Below are 19,021 nucleotides of genomic sequence, written 5' to 3'. Positions count from 1 at the left end.
ATAAGATCTGCAGTTTTAATTATTCATCTAATTACATGTGCAACTGTGCATAGCCCCATGATATGATGTAGTTGCTAAATTTGAATGCAATTTTAAGCTACATTAAAAGAATTATAATATGCCAACCATTGGACTGTGAGCTTGTCCAACCACGTGTCGATTCAGTTCCAACTTTACACTATAGTAAAAGACATTATAATTTAGGATGTGTTCAGTCAGAAGAGAGAGATCAGAAATACGGTCACAGATCAATGTTGAGAAACCTCACAACAATTAGCCTGGAAAAAAGATGATGCAAGAGGGCACATGTCTGATATTCTCAAATATTTTGAAGATGGGAAACAGCATAGAGTTCTTCTGTGTTGCCCCAAAGAGCAAAACTGGGGCACAGGAATAGGATTTATAGAGGGGCAGGGTTCAGCCCAATCTCAAAATATAAATCAGAGCTGCCCTCAAACAGACCTGGCTGCCCAAAAGACATAAGTGTTCAAAGCAGGTAAGTGATCATTTGACAAGGAGGTGAGAGTGCTGGGAAATGGTTTCAAATGACATACAGATGAATTAGGTCCCTTCTATTTTTAAGATTCGATGGTTTATTTTTTTTTCTCCATAAATATGAATCCTCATTGGCCCCATATTTTGTTCATTTCTGACAACATCTTCATTTGATCAGTCATTTTAAATTACAATTCCACAGGGGTGCCTGACTGGCTCAGTTGGTAGAGCATGCGACTGTTGATCTCAGGGTTGTGGGTTTGAGCCCCATGTTGGGTGCAGAGATTACTTAAAAATAAAATCTTTAAAAAAAAAATGTAGGGGCAGTTGGGTGGCTCAGTCGGTTAAACATCTGCCTTCGCCTCAGGTCATGATCCTGGGATCTTGGGATCGAGCTCCGTGTCAGGCTCCCTGCTCAGCAGAGAGTCTGCTTCTCCCTCTGCCCCTGCTCTTTCTCTCTCTCTCTGTCTTTCAAATAAAATGTTCTTTAAAAATGTTTTAAAAAATTACAATCTTGGGGCACGTGGGTGGCTCAGATGGTTGAGCGTCTGCCTTCAGCTAACATCATGATCTCAGGGTCCTGGAATTGAGCCCCACATCAGGCTCCTTGCTCAGTGGGGAGCCTGCTTCTCCCTCTCCCTTTGCTTTTCCCCCTTCGCTCATGTGCTCTCTCTCTCTTTCTCTCAAATGAATAAAAAAATCTTAAAAAAAAAAATTACAATCCTTCCCTGGGAGAGCCCATGGCCTAAAGGCCAGATGATAATTAAGAAGGTATTTCTTGGTATGAGTTCATGTCAAAGAAATTGGGAAATGTATCTTGCTGAACAACCTTGCTGAACAACCTCTTTTCACTTACAGGACTTGTCTCAATAAAGGAAAGTTTTGTTTATAAAAGATATGCCGTGCTACCCGAAATGGGTAATGATGATTCAATTCCCTTCCCTTGATGACCCATCAAAATCACTCATAGCAGGTCTCCTATTGATTGGCAACAGTTACAATAAGGTTAACAACAGTTAATAAGTTATTAAGAAAGTTATTTTAACATTGCTATTTAAAGATGATCATTTTGACAAAGTATTCTGTGCAAGAGAAATTCTAAACACTTAATGCCATCCTTGAACGTATTTCCAGTCCTTACCCAATTTTCTGTCCCATCCCTGAATCTTACTCCATTGCACGACCTTATCAATTCCTTTATTCCTACTCCATGACAGAGCCTGAGCTCATCCTCACCCTCCCCCATCTAGGAAAAGGGTGTGGTTCCTTGGGAAATGGAACTGAGAAGGCCTTAGGTAGGAGATAGGTGGGAGAAATAATTTCTCATTTCTCTCTGAAACTGCTTTCTTAGATGCAAACATCTGGAAGTCAAGATGTCTAATGAAGGAGGGAGTAAGGGGTGGGGGGTGCTAAAATAGTGCCCACCATAGGGAAGCAAGCCATCAGCTAGACTGGGCTAAAATCTTCAAATTTCTGAGGGGAAGATTAATTTTTAAGCAAGATTATTTATTATTATGAACCTGTTTGTTTCTTATTATACTCTATTTAGTCTTGCTTGGAGGCTTTATTTAGTCTTGCTTAGAGGCTTTATTTCCATCTGATGATCATAACTGAACCATTTATTAATTTGTGGATTTGTTCAATCATTCATTCACTGATCCATCAAAGATTTATTGAACACTATAGTCAGTAGCAGGAACACAAGAAGGAACAAGAAATAGACCTACCTTCAAGATGCCCATGCTCCAAACTGGATGGGATCTCCATCCTTGATGCTCCCTAAATAGAAAGGTCACACTTGGGGGAGTGCAATAGCCCAGCAGTGATCTCTACTAGTGAATTCTCTTCCCAAAGGCCAATCTTAAACACATGGGGTTTTGTTAATATAGCTCCTTGGGGGGTGCCTGGGTGGCTCAGTTCATTGTGCATCTGACTCTTGATTTTGGCTCAGGTCATGATCTCAGGGTAATTAGATCGAGCCCCACATTGGGCTCTGCACTCAGCGGGGAGTCTTCTTGAGATTCTCTCTTTCCCTCTCCCTCCGCCCCTACCCCTGCTCATGCTCTCTCTAAAATGAATAAATAAATCTTAAAAAAAGAAAAGAATGTAGCTCCCTGGGAAACTCCTATTCATCCTTTGAAACTTATGTAAAATACTTAGGATAGTGCCTGACATTGTATTTAGGAAACCTTCCTTGACTTGCCCTGATACTGAAGTATTATGAATAATCCCCCAGACCACTTTCGTGCTTCACTGTTGGCCTTTCTGTCTCCATTTCCAGATAGTTAATTCCTCAAAAGGAGAGATTGCATCTTAGCATGACTGTATCCTAGTGCCCAGCAGAGTTTCTGGCACGTGGCTGGTGCGCAGTAAACCTCCCCAGAAATGAACTGCCCTGAAGAGTCCGTGGTCTGCTGTTGCCAAAGCAATCGACTTCCTGGTATTGGGGTCACCTCTCTTTTCAGACAATATCTCTCCCCACACAATCTGGATACCAAGGTTTGTAGACATGCTGAGTCACCACAGGAAAGAGACTTAGAGGAAACCTTTCTACTTTAAGGTACAGTTATTTTCATTCTCTTAAATGTCAGCATTGTCTCTGCTTCCATTTTAAGATTCCAAATAGGGAGTTCTTCTATGTGGGAAGAGCTGATTGCAACTCAGTTGTTTCTGGACACGTCTATCCTTCATCCAGAGTACCACAGGATGGAATCCTTGTGTTTTCACATAGGGATCCTCTCCTCTGAACCTAATTTAATGTCCTGAGCTATAAAAGGGAGTCATTATCATTAAGCCTGTTATTCGGGATAACCTCTACTGATGCTGACAAGGTTTTGTAAACCAGAAATCAGAGCTCATGTTCAGTTGCACAGGGAAATAATCACAGGTTGAGGCAGAAATTAGGACTGTCACAAATAACTGGGACATGGGATCACTGGGTGTAGCACTCCCCTCCCCAAATAGAATTCTCCTGAATGTCAAGCATGTGCTCTATTCTTCAAAAAGTATACCACGGTTGTCAATATATGTACAGTACTCCCCCCCCCCCCCCCGCCTTGTTCTTCCATCTAAATCCGCAAGAAGGCTGCGTGGTCTCACAGAGAGAAAATGCACTTGGACCTGGATTTGAATTCCTGGCTTTGTTACCTGCATCTTGTGACTTTGGGCAAGTTAGTTGACTTCTCTGAGCCTCCTTTCTTATCTACAAAAGAGTTATCTTGGGATGAAGGGCATAACATGTCTAGCAGACACGATAGACACTTGGTATATCCTAGATCCTCTTCTGTCTTCTTTAGCTCTTGTGAGATACTGAAATGATCACTTTATAAAAACAAACCAAACCAAAACAAAACAAAAAAAAGGGTGCCTGGGTGGCTTAGTCAGTTAAGCATCTGCCTTCAGCTCAGGCCAAGGTCCTGGGATTGAGCCCCGAGTTGGGCTCCCTGCTTCTCCCTCTCCTTCTGCTGGCCACTCTGCCTGCTTGTGCTTTCTCTCTCTGTCAAATAAATAAATTAAAAAGTCTTAAAAAAAAAAAAAAAAAGACAAGACAACAGGTTTAAAATTCTGGCTTCCAAATCCCTGAGTATTTTGCTCCAGGAACTGTCACACACAGAATAACCTGGGTTACATCTGGATTGGGGTCCCAGTGGCTCACTGTGAGCTCAAGAACTGGACATTTTTTTTTAAGATTTATTTTTTTATTTTAGGGGGAGGGGCAGAGGGAGAGAGAGTCTCAAGCAGACTCCATGCTGAGTGCACAGCCTGACTTGGGGCTCAATCTCACAACCCTGAGATCAAGACCTCAGCCAAAACCAAGAGTCAGATGCTTAACCAACTGCGCCACCCGGGCACCCCTGGACATTGTATTTTTCTTTGGGTTGACAGGGGCCAATTTCCCTAGAATCAAATTCATGAGACTTGCCATGTTGATTCAGCTTTTGTCATATATATTGATAGATGCCATTTAGAACACAGTTCAAAATCTTGTCAAAACCATATTCTGCATTCCTTCAAACTCAGGTAGTGAAATTTATGGATCATCATTTTTGGTAGAAACCCAAGTTCTCTGTAGATCTCCAATGCTACATTTCTCAGCAAGTAAAATTGTGAAAGATCGGGTTTTGTCTAATAAGGGTTCTTTGTTTCAAAATCAGTTTATTAGTTTCCTTAGAAATGTTTTCAAGTTCATTCTTGATGGTTTTTCCCTAAATTTTTCCAAGCTGTTAAAGTGAGGCTGACTAATACATTATGTACAATGTAAACAAAACTCTGAAAGGAAAACAACTGAACTTAAATTTAATGACAATGCAAATATGTTTATAATACTTTATGTAAAAACCACAGGCTATAAAACACAGAACGAACTTCAACTTCCTTTCAAACAGAATACATATATATAATTTAAGTATGAAAAAGTCCAGGAAGATATGTACCAAACTGATGACAGTGATTATCCTTAGATTGCAAAATTACAAATAACTTAAACATTTTTTTCTAGTTTCTAATTTATGAATCAATTGACAGGTAGTCTAAAATGAGCATATGCCACTTGTTTAATATAGGGTAAAAAAGCCCCAAAAGTTATTTTAGTTGTTAAAATCTTTCTTTTTTTCTTTTAAGATTTTATTATTTATTTGACAGAGAGAAAGAGCACAAGCAGGGGGAGTGGCAGAGGGAGAGGGAGAAGCAGGCTCCCCCTTGAAGAGGGAGCCCAATGCAGGACTTAATCCCAGTACCTTGGGATCATGACCTGAGCCGAAGGCAGATGCCCAACTGACTAAGCCTCCCAGGCGCCCCTAAAATCTGACTTTCAAAATGATAAGTTGGTTGGACAATTGTGTTACTGTTATTTATATCTCATGCTATACCATTTTAAGCCACTAAAACAGCCCAGATAACCATTTGGTGAAGCTCCCAACCCCAGGCACAGAGCTTCCAGGCAACTTTTTTTGTGTCCCACTCTTAAATTATAAGAAAAAAATTTTAGAAATACCCCCAAATTCTATTATTAATATCATTAGTATCCATGAAATGAGAATAAGATACTGTTAAAAGAAAAAATTCAGAGAACAAAACAGAGTTTTTAAAAATTAATATATATGACAAATAAAAAACACAATAAAAGGTAGGAAGATAAAGTCAAGGAAGTACCCCAGAAAACAGAATAAAACAATAAAGAGAGGGAATATAAGAAAAAAAATTTAGAGATTCTGTTCAGGAAATCCAACATTCAAATAATGGGGTATTTCAAAGGGTGGGGTAGGTGACAGAGAAATTAGGAGAAGGGAGAAGAAACTATTGAAGAAACACAACTTAAGAAAATTTCCCAGACATGAGAGGTAAGGGTTTTCCAACTGAAAGGACCTCCAAATGCCCAGCTCAAGGAATTAGACTTCACCCACACCAACAACAGTATCAAACACTGGGAATGATGAGAAACAAGCTTCCAGATGGAAAAAAGTGGCTTCACAAAAAGGATCAAATATAAGAATGGCGTCCAACTCCTCAACAGCAGCTCTGGAAACTAGAAGGTAACTGATAAGTGTCTTCAAAATTCTAAGGGAAAATGCTTTCCCAACTAGAATTCAGTACTACTAATTAATATGAGGAAAAAATATATTTTAAGATATGTGGGGTTGCAACTTTGCCCCCCATTTCCGAGAGCATTTCCTCTCAGAAAGCTACAGAAGGATGTTGTCCACCAAGAAGGAGGAGTAAACCCAGGGAAAGGAAAGCAAGGGGTCAATGAGACAGAGTAGGGTTAAAGAACCAAATTCACATTTTCCATTGTGGCGAGTCAGAGATGGAATGGAAACTGAGGGGTGCTTGGCTGGTTCAGTCAGGGCTGTGAGTTCAAGCCCCACGCTGGGTGTAGAGATTACCAAAAAAAATTTTTTTAACTAAAAAAAAAGAAAGAAAACTGAAAAGTAGGAGGTAGCAATAGAAGCATATTATTTAGACATTGAGTTAAGCATGAAAACAAATGTGAAAATTAGTGGCCTCTGCGAAGTGGGAAATTGGAGGTAGAGGTCAGTGTTTTCTTACTACATGTCTTGGAGAACTATTTGATTGTAGAAACCTTGTGCATGCATAACTTTGATAAGAATAAAATTAATTTAAAAAATTAATATAGATAATGCCATTACTCACTGAAGGCACTTGGTAGGGGAGCAGTGCTGATGTGATCTGAATGAACTGAATATATTGTTTTCTGATACTCTAACTTTATACAGAAATAGCGCTCAAATAATCAGAATCGTTGACATATATCCTAGATGCCATCTCTCACAAATATCAGACATCTCAAAAAAAAAAAAAAAAAAAAAGCCTTTGGCAAGTTCTAGGCTGCAGTCAGTGGATGCCTGAAACCCTGTCAGGTGCCTGAAGAGCTGATATTCCATGCTGTTGATGGAAGGGTGCCCAATGAGCTTAGAAGCCAGATATGTAAGTAAGGCAGAACCATCCTTTGCTTGTGCCATACCAAGAACTTCCGTGTACTCTTGCAGATTGTGGGTTAGCACACTTGTACATGGATGTGAGAGGAGAGGTACATGCACATATGCTTTTGAAGACCTTTAGAGCTCCAGAGAAGCCCAGAAATGTACTGCAGTAACACAAAAGGTGTTATTTTGCCCTGAAGAACTCTTACCTGAAAAATGCAACCTAACAGGGCTCTCAAGATGTCAGCCACAAAAGCATTCCCAAGTATCTGAGTATCATCCTACTGAAGAGTCATTTCATAGCTATTTTAGTGTCAAAGAGTTCTCTTACAACACTCTTACCATCAATATATTTGATGCTGAGTTGTTGCTTCCTACTGCAGTAAGATAACTGGATTAGCTGCTTCTGAAGTCAGCACCCAGGTGAGAGAGAACTCTCCAGACCATCAGCTAAGAGGTTGGTGCTTATTCAGTTCATAGAATAACTGCTATTTAACTATAAGTTAAAGTACTGAGGAGCCTACAGCAAAGCCTTATTTTATACTCTTTAGGACTGGAAGTTCTTTCTCTGATTTATTCAGTAATATTCTACAAGTTTTGAAAAAGAATGGCTAATAGTCTAGGATTTAAGGACAATTTACTGTTTATGGAGTCAAGAACTAAAAGTCTGGTTATGTTGCAGAGATCCACATTGTCCTCAACTACTCATAGTGACATAAAATAGGATGTAAGCTCTAGTGGACCCACTGCTTTTGCAAGCTGCTTAATCTTCTTAGAAGGTTTTAGTTTGAGGGGCACCTGGTGGCTCAGTCGGTTGAGCATCTGACTCTTGATTCTGGCTCAGGTCATGATCTCAGGGTCCTGGGACTGAGCCCAGAGTTGGGCTCTGTACTCAGCGGGGAGTCTGCTTCAGGATCCTCTCTCTCTGTCCGTCCCTCTGCTCTCTGTCTCTAAAATAAATAAATGAATCTTCAAAAAAAAAAGAAGGGTTACACCTGAAACTAACACTGTATACTAACTATACTGGAATTTAACATTTTAAATACATACATACATACATAAAATTAAAATAAAATAAAATAAAGATGGGTTAGATAAGATTTTAATTCCACCTTAAGAATTTTGATTTATATACTATCTTCTGTAAGAAATTCGCCAGTGAATTTTTGGCCTACCATATGAAGAGAGCAAAGATGATTACTCTAAGTATAAAACAAAGAGAAACAAACACGAATAAGACATTTTATTGGTTCAGTGGAATTGCGTGTTAGGAGAACAAATATCAAACTAAGAGCCACAAAATCTAGGTTCTATCTTTGCTCTGCTACTTTATTTTGTAGCGTGGGGCAAGTCACTTATTTTCGTCATTTTTAAAAATGGGATTTAGTGAGTCCAAAATGAGACCATGCTCCATAAAAGCAACTTACAAAGCACAAAGTACTATGCAAATGTTTAAAAATGAGCAAAGTAAATGTCGGGAACTAGAAAAGGGAACTTGTACAGGGCTAGCCTTAGGAGTGCTGGCTCTTACAAATATTGTGATGAGGGTTATAGACTTCAGGGGAAATTTCCAAACATTTTGGCCTTGTGCCATTTTTATTGTTGATTTTTTAAATTTCATACTTGTTCTTTATTTCAAAGTGTGTTTTTTTGGTATATGTCTAATACACCAAATTTTATACCAGTTGGCATATGTATAATAGAGAGGCCCTTGGATTTGATGAGAAGTCTGGAGACTAGAATTCTGAAAGTTGAATATCCAGGTAATTTAAACACTCAGCAATGTATGTTCATAGTAAACACTCAACAATATTTGTTCAATGAATGTAGGTCCTGATGAAGTTCAACCTGAAGGGTACATCAGGTCAACATAGCACCTTGACATGAGAATTCTATTGGACTACACTCTGAAGTCCAAATGGTATGCATTCCAAGAACAAAAGATACAAAGATCCTTTGCTTTGGCAAAAGATACAGCTTGGTTCAACATGCCAAGACTTTTAGGCTTTCTTTGTTTTTCAAATTTTTCAACAGACCATGACGATTACTAAGTTAATTTGTTTGCCTGGAACAATTTGCCCAAATTCCCCAAAGAGGCTACTGCCGCCTCTTTTTGGTTCATATCAACAACTTGTCTCCTCTATGTTCTGTTACCAGATGGCAAAGTAGCATAATACCTCTATGTAATTATGTCTATTCTATGTGATTATCTCCTAGACACAACAGGAAGTATGGAAGTTGTTGTTAGCTCTGATCTTCTGGGAAGTTCTAGGAAACTTAACAGGTTGTTAGTTTCTGCTAAAATGTTAAGATGCTTTTATAAAACTCTTTCCTGGAAATGTGTAGTGACCTTTCAAAATGAATGTAGAGGTTTGGATTTATAGCAGTTATAGTTAATACATAATTAGAGCAGCTACTCTGGATATTTCAGATTTATTAGGCTTTTATGTTTATGGAGCTCTTTTTATATTATTTGGAGAGGCAGTTCTGATTATAAAAGAAACATAAACCCACTGGAGAAACAAGAGAGAGAAAGGATAAAAATACAGGAAAAAGACATTTCCTTAAATTTTACCACATAGTAGCAACACTTAAACATTTTGGTGCATTTTTGTCCATTTTTTAAATTTGTTTTTTTATATAGTTATGATTATATTGTGACACAAATTTGTATGCAGATTTTTCTTATTTAACAGTTTATAGTATTTATTGCCCCATGCTATTAAAAATCTTTTAAAATCTGGGGTGCCTGGGTGGCTAAGGTTAAGCATCTGACTTTTGATTTTGGCTCAGGTCATGATCCCAGGGTTATGAGATCGAGCCCCAAGTCAGGCTCTGTGCTGGGCAGGAAGCCTGCTTAAGATTAGCTCTCTCTCCTTCCCCTGCCCTTTCTCCCTCCTTAAAAAAATAAAAATAAAATAAAAAAATAAGGGGCACCCGGGTGACTCAGTCAGTTAAGCATCTGCCTTCAGCCCAGGTCATGATCCCAGGGTCCTGGAATAGAGCCCCATGTCGGGCTCTCTGCTCCATGGGGAGCCTTCTTCTCCCCCTCCCTCGCCCTCTGCCTGCTCTTCTGTCTGCTTGTGCCCTCTCTCTCTCTGTTAAATAAAATCTTTTAAAAATTTCAATAAAAAAATAAAAAATAAAAACCTTTTAAAATCTATTTTTAGAAAATATTTTTCAGATAATAAGAGATAGAGAAAATTTTAGAAATATATAGTAGTATAAGGAAAATAAAAATTATCCACAATTCTACAACTCAAAGGTAATCATCAATACTTTGGCATTTTCCTTCCCTTCTCTTTAAATGCATTTCCTTTTACACAGATAATACTTTTATTTTTAATCCTGTTTTTCTTCACTCATGTATCTTAAGGAGTTTCCCATATGATTAAAAACTTTCCACAAAGCTTATTTTTAATGTCTGTATAATGTTATATCATATCCATATACCATAATTTGCTTCACCATTCCCCTCCTTAGTGCTTTTTCTAACAGTTTAATTCTTTCCTTGAATGACCCAGAGGTCTTGAATTTTATATTAATTTTTAATAAATAATAAAATAGCTTGAGAAATTTACATCAATAAGCTATGAAAGAAAAAAATGGGTCATTACAAATATGAAGTCAAGATGTAGTCATTCATCGGGGCGCCTGGGTGGATCAGCTGGTTGGGCAACCAACTCTTGATTTCTGCTCAGGTCATGATCTTGCGGTGGTGGGATTGGACCCCGAGAGGCATCTGGCTCTGCCTTCAGTGGGGAGTCTGCTTGGGATTCTCTCTTTCCTTCTCCCTCTGCCCCTCCCCACCCCATGTGTATGCGCTTTCTCTCTCTCTCTCAAATAAATAAATAAATCTTAAAAAAAAAAAAAAGATGTAGTCATTCATAGTCATAGGTACGGTGCTAGACTCTAAATATACACTACATGGACATTGATTTCTCACCTTTTCCAAGGAGGATCTGAGATGGTTTATAGAGATCCTCAGAAATTAGGACAAAGTAAAAAAGGTGCTAATGGCAGGCCACAAATTTAATTCTGAGCATCCAGCAGCCAAAGAAATTAATGTTAATGCTCACAATTTCCTTACAATGAAAACCAAGTTCAACTCAGAAGGGCAGCTACCTGGTATTGGAACATAAGAGCAATCTTTACAACAGGGCTCAAGATGAGGGCATAGTCTGTGGGTTATACCTGAGTCTAGGAGATCGGAGGTCTGAATTCCAGTACTAGCTTTGCCACTAACCAGCAGTGCAAACTGGGTAAGTCACTCAGTTACTGGGTAAGGCCCTCATTTCTGTCATTTAATGTTCATTTGTAAGTACCCATTATGTACCACTAGGATTACAAGGGCAAGTAAGAAGTTTGTGTCCTTAAGGAGCACTGATTCTCATGGGAAAGACAAACATATAAGCTGCTTATGTGGATACATAGCAGAAACTACAACAGAGGGGTGCCTGCGTGGCTCAGTTGGTCAAGCATCTGACTTTGGCTCAGGTTATGATCTTGGAGCCCTGAGATTGAGCCCCACTTCAGGCTCCACGCTCAGCGGGGAGTCTGCTTGTCCCTCTCTCTTTGCCCCTCCCCCATTCGTGCATGCACGCGCGTGTGCACACACGCTCTCTCTCTCTCAAATAAATAAAATCTTTAAAAAAAAAGAAACATTATAATAGAGGTATGAACAGAGATGTGAATGTCCCATCTGACATCCTGACTTTCAGGTTAATCTAGACACCAAATATCACATTCTGTAAAATTCCATTATGTTTGTTAAAATCAATATCCTGAATTAAGAAATATTAAAATCTTAATAGGACTGAGTTGACTAAAGTATTGGTGAAGCAACCATAACTGGAATGGTAATTGTGTTAACGTAGAAAGCTGGGTACGCACAGGACAGACAAATGTCTGTTGTTTTCCCGCTCGCTTTTGTAATTATAATGTGGGTTGTTTTGCAGAATCTGTTCCATCAGAGGATTGTCTTTTTTAATTGTATGCTTTGTCAGAAAACCAACTCTCTCTATTTCTTTCTTTTCCTACATCCTCTCATGTGCTTCTCCTGGGAAATGGTCTGGCTAAGCTCTCCTTTCAAAACCGCTACCTAATGCCCCTCCCTGTCTTCCACATTGTTACTGCAAATCTCCCTTTTCTGTTTTACATTCAAGTTTAACATATTCACATTTCCTTGGCACTTATTTTTCCTTGGCTTCTTGTACCCAGTCAATCAAATTCTACAACTTTTTTCTGAAGAACACGTTCAGATTTTTTCATCTGCCTCTGTTGTCACCGACAATTCCTTGCCTCCATGGTGGTAAACTCATTTGGGATCCTCCAATATCTTCCTCGTGTGGTTCTCGGTCTTTATTTCCCACACCCATTCTAATCATTTCCATGCCTCTTTACATCACTGGCTTCTATGGTAATTTAATTCTTAGAATTCCTTTAATAACACTGCCACTTTCCAGAGTAAATGACTAATTTGGTCTTAATGGAAAACTACAAAGACTCTGATCAGGATTTTCCATCCAAGCAGGTTTTATTGCACACACTCTCTTTTCACATAATCTTTGTCTCTCAGGTGTGAGACCTCTCACTGGTCACTATGATTATTTCTTCTCTCTCTCTTTTTTATTTTATTTTATTTATTTATTTGCGAGAGAGAGAGCACGCGAGCAAGCCTGAGCAGGGGAAGGGCAGAGGGAGAGGGAGAAGCAGGCTCCCTGCTGAGCAGGGAGCCCAATGCGGGACTCAATCCCAGGACCCTGGGATCACAACCTGAGCTGAAGGCCGATGCTTAACCGACTGAGCCACCCAGGCACCCTATTTCTTCTCTTTTAAAACTCAGAATCCGGGGGTGCTTTTCTGATCACAGGATTGGTTAAGGGGTAGACTTATAAACCAGTCTGAGCCAACCATAATAGCTCATTCCCTGCACCACAGTGAGTGATTCAGAGGGACAGGTGACCTAAATGGGGCCAGAATCCTATCTCAAGAGTTGAGAGAGAAAAGCCAGTTTTTCCCTTGTATTAAAAGCTGTAAGGACGAGAGCCTGGACCCTTTGGGTGCTACATCTTCTACCACAGAAAAATGATCTGGGAGAATGGCTGAGAAGCAGAGAATTCTTTGTTCATTCCTCTTCTTGCCAATCTGAGATTTAATTATTCAACTATTTATTCAATTCTGAGAACGCTCTCAATCAATTGCTTTTATTTGTTTCATCTGGTTTGAGTGGCGTTTCTGTCATTTGCAACCACGAATGTCCTGATTCATATAATATTTAAATTATATTTTGAAATCCTTGTAGCACTGATCTGTAAAATGGTGACCCCTATTTACAATATGCCTCATATCTCACCAATCATCTTAACTTTAAGAAAATGACCTACAGAAGAACATTCCTGTTGTCAAAACTGTCTAAATCCTATCCTGAAATTATTCCTAATTTATTTACTCCCTAAGCCTTTTGGTTACAATACCTGAAAGTTGATGCAAGACAGGATTTATTTCGTCTTCAAATAAAGCCAACTACTACCTCTCTAAAGTTATAGACTCTTTTATTTGCTGATTATCCCTTAAAACAGTGATTTGTTTATTTTACATAACAAATACATACAGAAGGCTTATTTTGAGCCAGGTGTTGTGCTAAAAATTTGCCTCCTCAATCCTCCCAACAAACTGTTATTATCTCCATATTCAGTGAGAAAACTGAATTGCAGAGAGATTGAGTAATTTGCCCTAGGTCACAGAGTTAGTACATAGTAGAGCTGGAATTAATTCTTAAATTTTATTATGCATCAGAACAACTTGGGTGTGTGTTAAAAATGCAGATTCCTGGGACCTGCTAATTCAGAATCAGACCAAGCTCCCTGCAAAGGAATAGCAGAAACAGGTATTTTGAGAAAGACTTGACCAAAGAACATGCTCACTACTTAATCTTGTAGCGTTTCTTACTCTATCACCCAAATAGAATAAATCCCCCACAAATCCACATACTTGGACTTTGTCAGTTTGGTTCTCTGTGGAAACACTTTCAACCTTTCTCAACCTCTCTCTTAACTAACTAGCTCCCATTCAATGTTCAGTTTACTACAGTTTGGTATTGTCCCCACCATGCTTCTAAAGCCACTCTTGCTGAGCTCACCAGCAGCCACCTGGAGACAATATGATTTAGAAGTTAAGGAGGTGTTCTCTGGAGCCAGTCCAGCTCAATTCAAATCCCGCTTCTGCCACCTCCTGGCTCCAGCACCTTGCTGAACCCCTCCATGCTGCTCACTGTTTTTACTTGTAAAATGAGGATGATTATGGTACCTACATCCTCGGTAATTGTGAGGAATGAGCAAGGTAGTAATGCTCGTCAGGTGATTAGAACAGTGCACACAGTACAAACTCAATAAATGCTTTTCACCGGAATGGAAGCTCCTCAAGAGCAAGATCAACGTTTTGTTCATGACTATCTCCTCAGTGCCTGACATATAGTAGTTACTCAAATATAAATGCAAAGAATCAGTAACTCCCAAATCCAATGTCATTTTCAGGTCCTTTCTTAGTTGATCTTACTGTGACATTCAGTCAAACACTCATACAGCAATTACCTGGGCTAGGCACTGTTCTAAGCACTTTACAATCATGTACTAATTTAGTTTCCCTAACAATCTTATGGAACAGGTACTTTACTGTGAGCATTTTATACATGATGAAAGTGAGGCACAGAGATGTTCAGTACTTTGCCCAAGCTCACACAGCTAGTAAGTGGCAGAGCTATACTGGAACCTAGGCAGTTTGGTTTCAGAGTTTATGCTTTTAACCTATATTTGCCACTAATCATTACTTCTTTGAAACTCTCTTCCATTGGCTCCCACGAAAACACCCTCTCTCAACCTCTCTGACTCCTCCTTCATTGGTTCTTTTCTCTCTGCTCAACTCTGAAGCAGGGATGACATTTCCAGAAGTCTGTCCAAAGCCATTGCCTTTACTTACTTTACACACTCCCTAGTTGAGGGCATCCACTTCCATCCATACTCAGATGATTCCCAAACTTGTATCTCTATCCCAGATATCCTTCCCAAGGCTCAGACTTTGGTGTCCAATTGCTCACTGGACCACTCTCACATTAACACATATAAAATAATAAATGAATTCTTTTCTGCAACAAGCAGGCATTTTGTCCATTTAATTCTCTATCTTAGGAGATGGTACCACCCCCCCGCCCCCCTCCATAACGAAGCCAAAAATCTATCATCTCTAACCCCACTCTCTGCTTTTCCCATCATGTGAGGTCAGCATCCTGTCCATTTGCTATTTGACTGTGCCGCTTAAATGTCTCTGCATTCTCGTAACCATTTCCTTAGTTTTGATTCTCTTACCCTGATGATAGCTTCCTAACTGGTTGCCCTGTGCCTCTATAATCCATCTCCCTCAATGCTACTAGAGTTACTTCAAAAAACAAACAAACAAAAGAAACACAACAAAACCCCAAAACTCATGACACCACTTTCCTGATTAAAACTTTTTAATGATCCCCTTTTCTAAGAGAAGAATAACTGCATTCCTTGACATGATACGCACGGCCTTTCCCAGACTGCTGTTGTCCCTGCTTCTGGTTTCGTCAGCTGCCCCTCTCTAGCTTGAAAGCCACTGGCTTTAGCAATTCTGAGCTCCTTGCAGGTCCCTGGGAGAGCTCTGTGCTCTCCGGAAGCTGTGCTTTTTCAAAGATCTCTCTTGTAAATGCCCTTTCCAGGCTGTCTCTCTGGGCACCCTTCCTTCTTCTTCAAGAATCAGATCTTCAGAAAAGTAGCAACCAAATGCATAATGCAAAACAGGTCATCACTTAATAGATTTTAGCTCCCTTGCCACCTTCCACCCTCTTTCCCTGGCAAAATTAATGATGTGTTCTATTGTATAAACTGCTTATGTTTCTTTCAGTCTACTAATCACGATGAATACACATTTATTGTTAAATTATAAACCCATTTAAAAAAATAATAAATTCACTTTAAATAAACCCACTTCCATCTTTTTTCATTCAAATGTATTGTACTCTTTATATTAAAATAATAGGGGGGCGTTTGGCTGGCTCAGTTGGTAAAGCATGTGACTCTTGATCTTGGGTTGTGAGTTTGAGCCCCATGTTGGGTGTAGAGATGATTTAAAAATAAAATCTTAAAAAATGATAGTAACGGGGTGCCTGGGTGGCTCAGTCAGTTAAGCAGCTGCCTTCAGCTCAGGTCATAATCCTGGAGTCCCGGGATCGAGCCCCACATTGGGCTCCCTGCTCAGCAGGGGTCTGCTTCTCCTTCTGACCCTCTCTCTCTCACTCTCTCAAATAAATGAATAAAATCTTAAAAAAAAAAATAGTAATAATAGGAATCAAGAAAAAACCCCACAATCTTATCCCCAAATCAAATCAGTATTTTATTTGTCCATCTTATCTTTAGATCCTTATCCATGTGCAGATTCTGTTTTCTACATTCATATTTAATATGCTCCAAAGACTTGGGCGCCTGGGTGGCTCAGATGGTTAAGCGTCTGCCTTCGGCTCAGGTCATGATCTCAGGGTCCTGGGATCGAGTCCCGCATCGGACTCCCTGCTCCTTGGGAGCCTGCTTCTCCCTCTGCCTCTCTCTCTCTGTCTCTAATGAATAAATAAATAAAATCTTTAAAAAAAAAAAAATATGCTCCAAAGACTTATATATTCCACCTCTTTTGATGAGGTCATGCATGTTTCTCTGGTGTGCTTCTGTCATGTTTGACTTGCCTCCTCTCCCTCTCATCCTTTCCACTGGGAAACTAGTGACAACAGTTTGGTGTGCACCTTTCCACACCTTTCTCCTGTTGAATCAGTTATATTTGGGGAGGGGGAAGGGAGGGTTTTGTCATTTGTTTTACAAAAATGAGTGTGTATAACACACGTCTTTTCCTCTTGCTTTTCTCATTTAACAATGCATGGAAATAACTCCAGGCCAATGAACATAGCTCTACCTCATTCTCTCAGCTACCTAATACCATAAGGGATGAAGACATCACAATCCATTCAGCCATTCCTGTGTTGAAGGGCATTTGGGTTGTTTCCAGTTCTTTACCACTACACACAGCAACAAGCAACCTCAAATGGACCTATCCTTGCACACGAATGCTTTTGTTTCTATGGGATTTAGTCCCCCAAACGGGAACTGTTTATAGAAACTAGGTTGGAGCATGATTTGTAAATAAACAAAAGCACACGGCATAGTGTCATACATTCAAAGAAGTTCAGTAAATGATGATAATGATAAAGGATATTTGACTATGTGGTTACCTAGCAGCAATTTTGATGGGAAAAGATATGTTTCCTGGCAACTAGCAAATATACATCATTGAAGGAGAATTTGTAAGGAAAGTACAAAAGACAGAACCTGGCACATAGCAACTGAGAATCATTGTTGCAAAGCATATTTCCTGTTGCACTTGCTAGGGTATCTTATTGGTAGGGCACCAGGGTGGTTTGAAGCCCTATTACTGCATACCGAGTCCCTGACCTTCTGAGCTAATCAAACGGTAATATGCTTTCAGAAAAACCTCAGCTTTGAAAGATCGCCCCAGTTGTTTTACCTTGAAGCTGGTGACTTCAGAGTTACAAAGGTGTCTATTTAAGGCAGTTGTATGTGAAAGCGCATTAGATGAGGAGTCAGAACGCTAATCCTTGCCTCTGCCAACTTGTCAGCACTGTGGCATTTTGAGCAAGCCTCAAAATCCTCATATATTAGAAACAAAAGCTAATAATACTCATGCTGCCTACTTTGCAGTATTGTAGTGAGGAACAAATGGAATTATGTAAATGAACGTGCTTTGAGAGAGCTATACATATATTAGCATTGTTAATATTATTCTGATTCTTGAGTAGGCAATGTACTGTGTGTGGTGGCACCTTCCTGTTCTTTGTATCGCCAGGAAAGAATACATTACCACTGAAAAGAATGATTGTGTAGCAGTCATGAAGTGCACTACCAAAGTACAGAACAATCGATATAAAAATAACAGACTAGATGTCAGCCATTGAGTCTATTGGCCGATATTATTCAATGAACATTTTTGACAATGAAGATATTTACAAAGCTGCCTCGCTTTTTAATGTTCCATATATAAATGAAAATAAAATCACATAGTATGATTTTCCCCCCTCTTTACTTTAAGTTTCTATTTTTAACTCCTATATAATATCAGATGTAATACCCTTGTGTTCTTTCCCTAGTCCTGGCTCCTACCCATAAAATATACACATGCTGCAGGAATCCAGGTACAACCTGGGATGCTTCCTATCCAATTACTGTTATTTTTATTGTGGTTAAAACACTGAGAAATTGGTTCCATGATAGATCAATACTCCATATATATTATGAGTGGATATGTCTAATGGATGGAGTAGCAGAAACCACCTAACAGACATGAGGGATGATTCATTTCAGACACGTGGCATACATACAAGATTCACTCTTTGGTGGGACAGAATGTTCATATAAGGAGCTCAGAAACCTCAGTGCCAGTTGAAATTTGGCAGTTGGTTCCGCCCAGCTGTTCTTAAAGGTATTCTCTCTGCAGGGATTTAAAAGTGGCTCCTAGCTATAGCTTAAGATTTTTATGTTTCGCTGTTTCTGTTTTGATTCTTCCTTTTGGAAAATAGAGAAAATGAGATGTGTATCCAGTAGTGAAGGGTTTATGAAGTTCTGTAGAGTTAGATCTAAATGATCACAACTGTCAATAGTTGGTAAAATCCATGGGGGAAAAAAGTCATCATGTATAAAGTATACAATTACATTAATTAATTATTATTATTAATGTTTTACCTTTTGACTGGTGGTGGCGGTGGCATCCGGTAGACAATCCACGAGAAAGAAAAGCAGAGATTCCTTGGAGTGATTTCAAGTTTCAGGCTTTGTCAGGGTCTTTGAAGTCATCATTTTGAGGATTGCTTGTCATGCTCTTCAGTGTGCATCTGTTGAAGAAAAAGGAGAAAGAGCCAAAAAACCTCTGAGATTGGAATTGCCTTTATTTAAAATTGTTTTTCAGTCTAAATCCTTTTTTCAAAGGGAGACTTTTGTTGTTGATCATCT

The 19,021-nt window shown here is 39.3% G+C and overlaps 1 non-coding gene across 1 annotated transcript; it reads left to right on the top strand.

Annotated features, from left to right (window-relative positions):
• The first annotated feature begins 701 nt into the window (after positions 1-701).
• Positions 702-774, top strand: TRNAN-GUU (transfer RNA asparagine (anticodon GUU)). The gene has a single exon. It is a non-coding gene; the product is annotated as a tRNA-Asn (tRNA).
• Positions 775-19,021: the final 18,247 nt, after the last annotated feature.

The sequence above is a fragment of the Halichoerus grypus genome, chromosome 7, assembly GCF_964656455.1.
Source record: "Halichoerus grypus chromosome 7, mHalGry1.hap1.1, whole genome shotgun sequence".
Classification (NCBI taxonomy): Eukaryota; Metazoa; Chordata; class Mammalia; order Carnivora; family Phocidae; genus Halichoerus; species Halichoerus grypus.
This window is presented reverse-complemented; position numbering and strand designations above follow the sequence as displayed.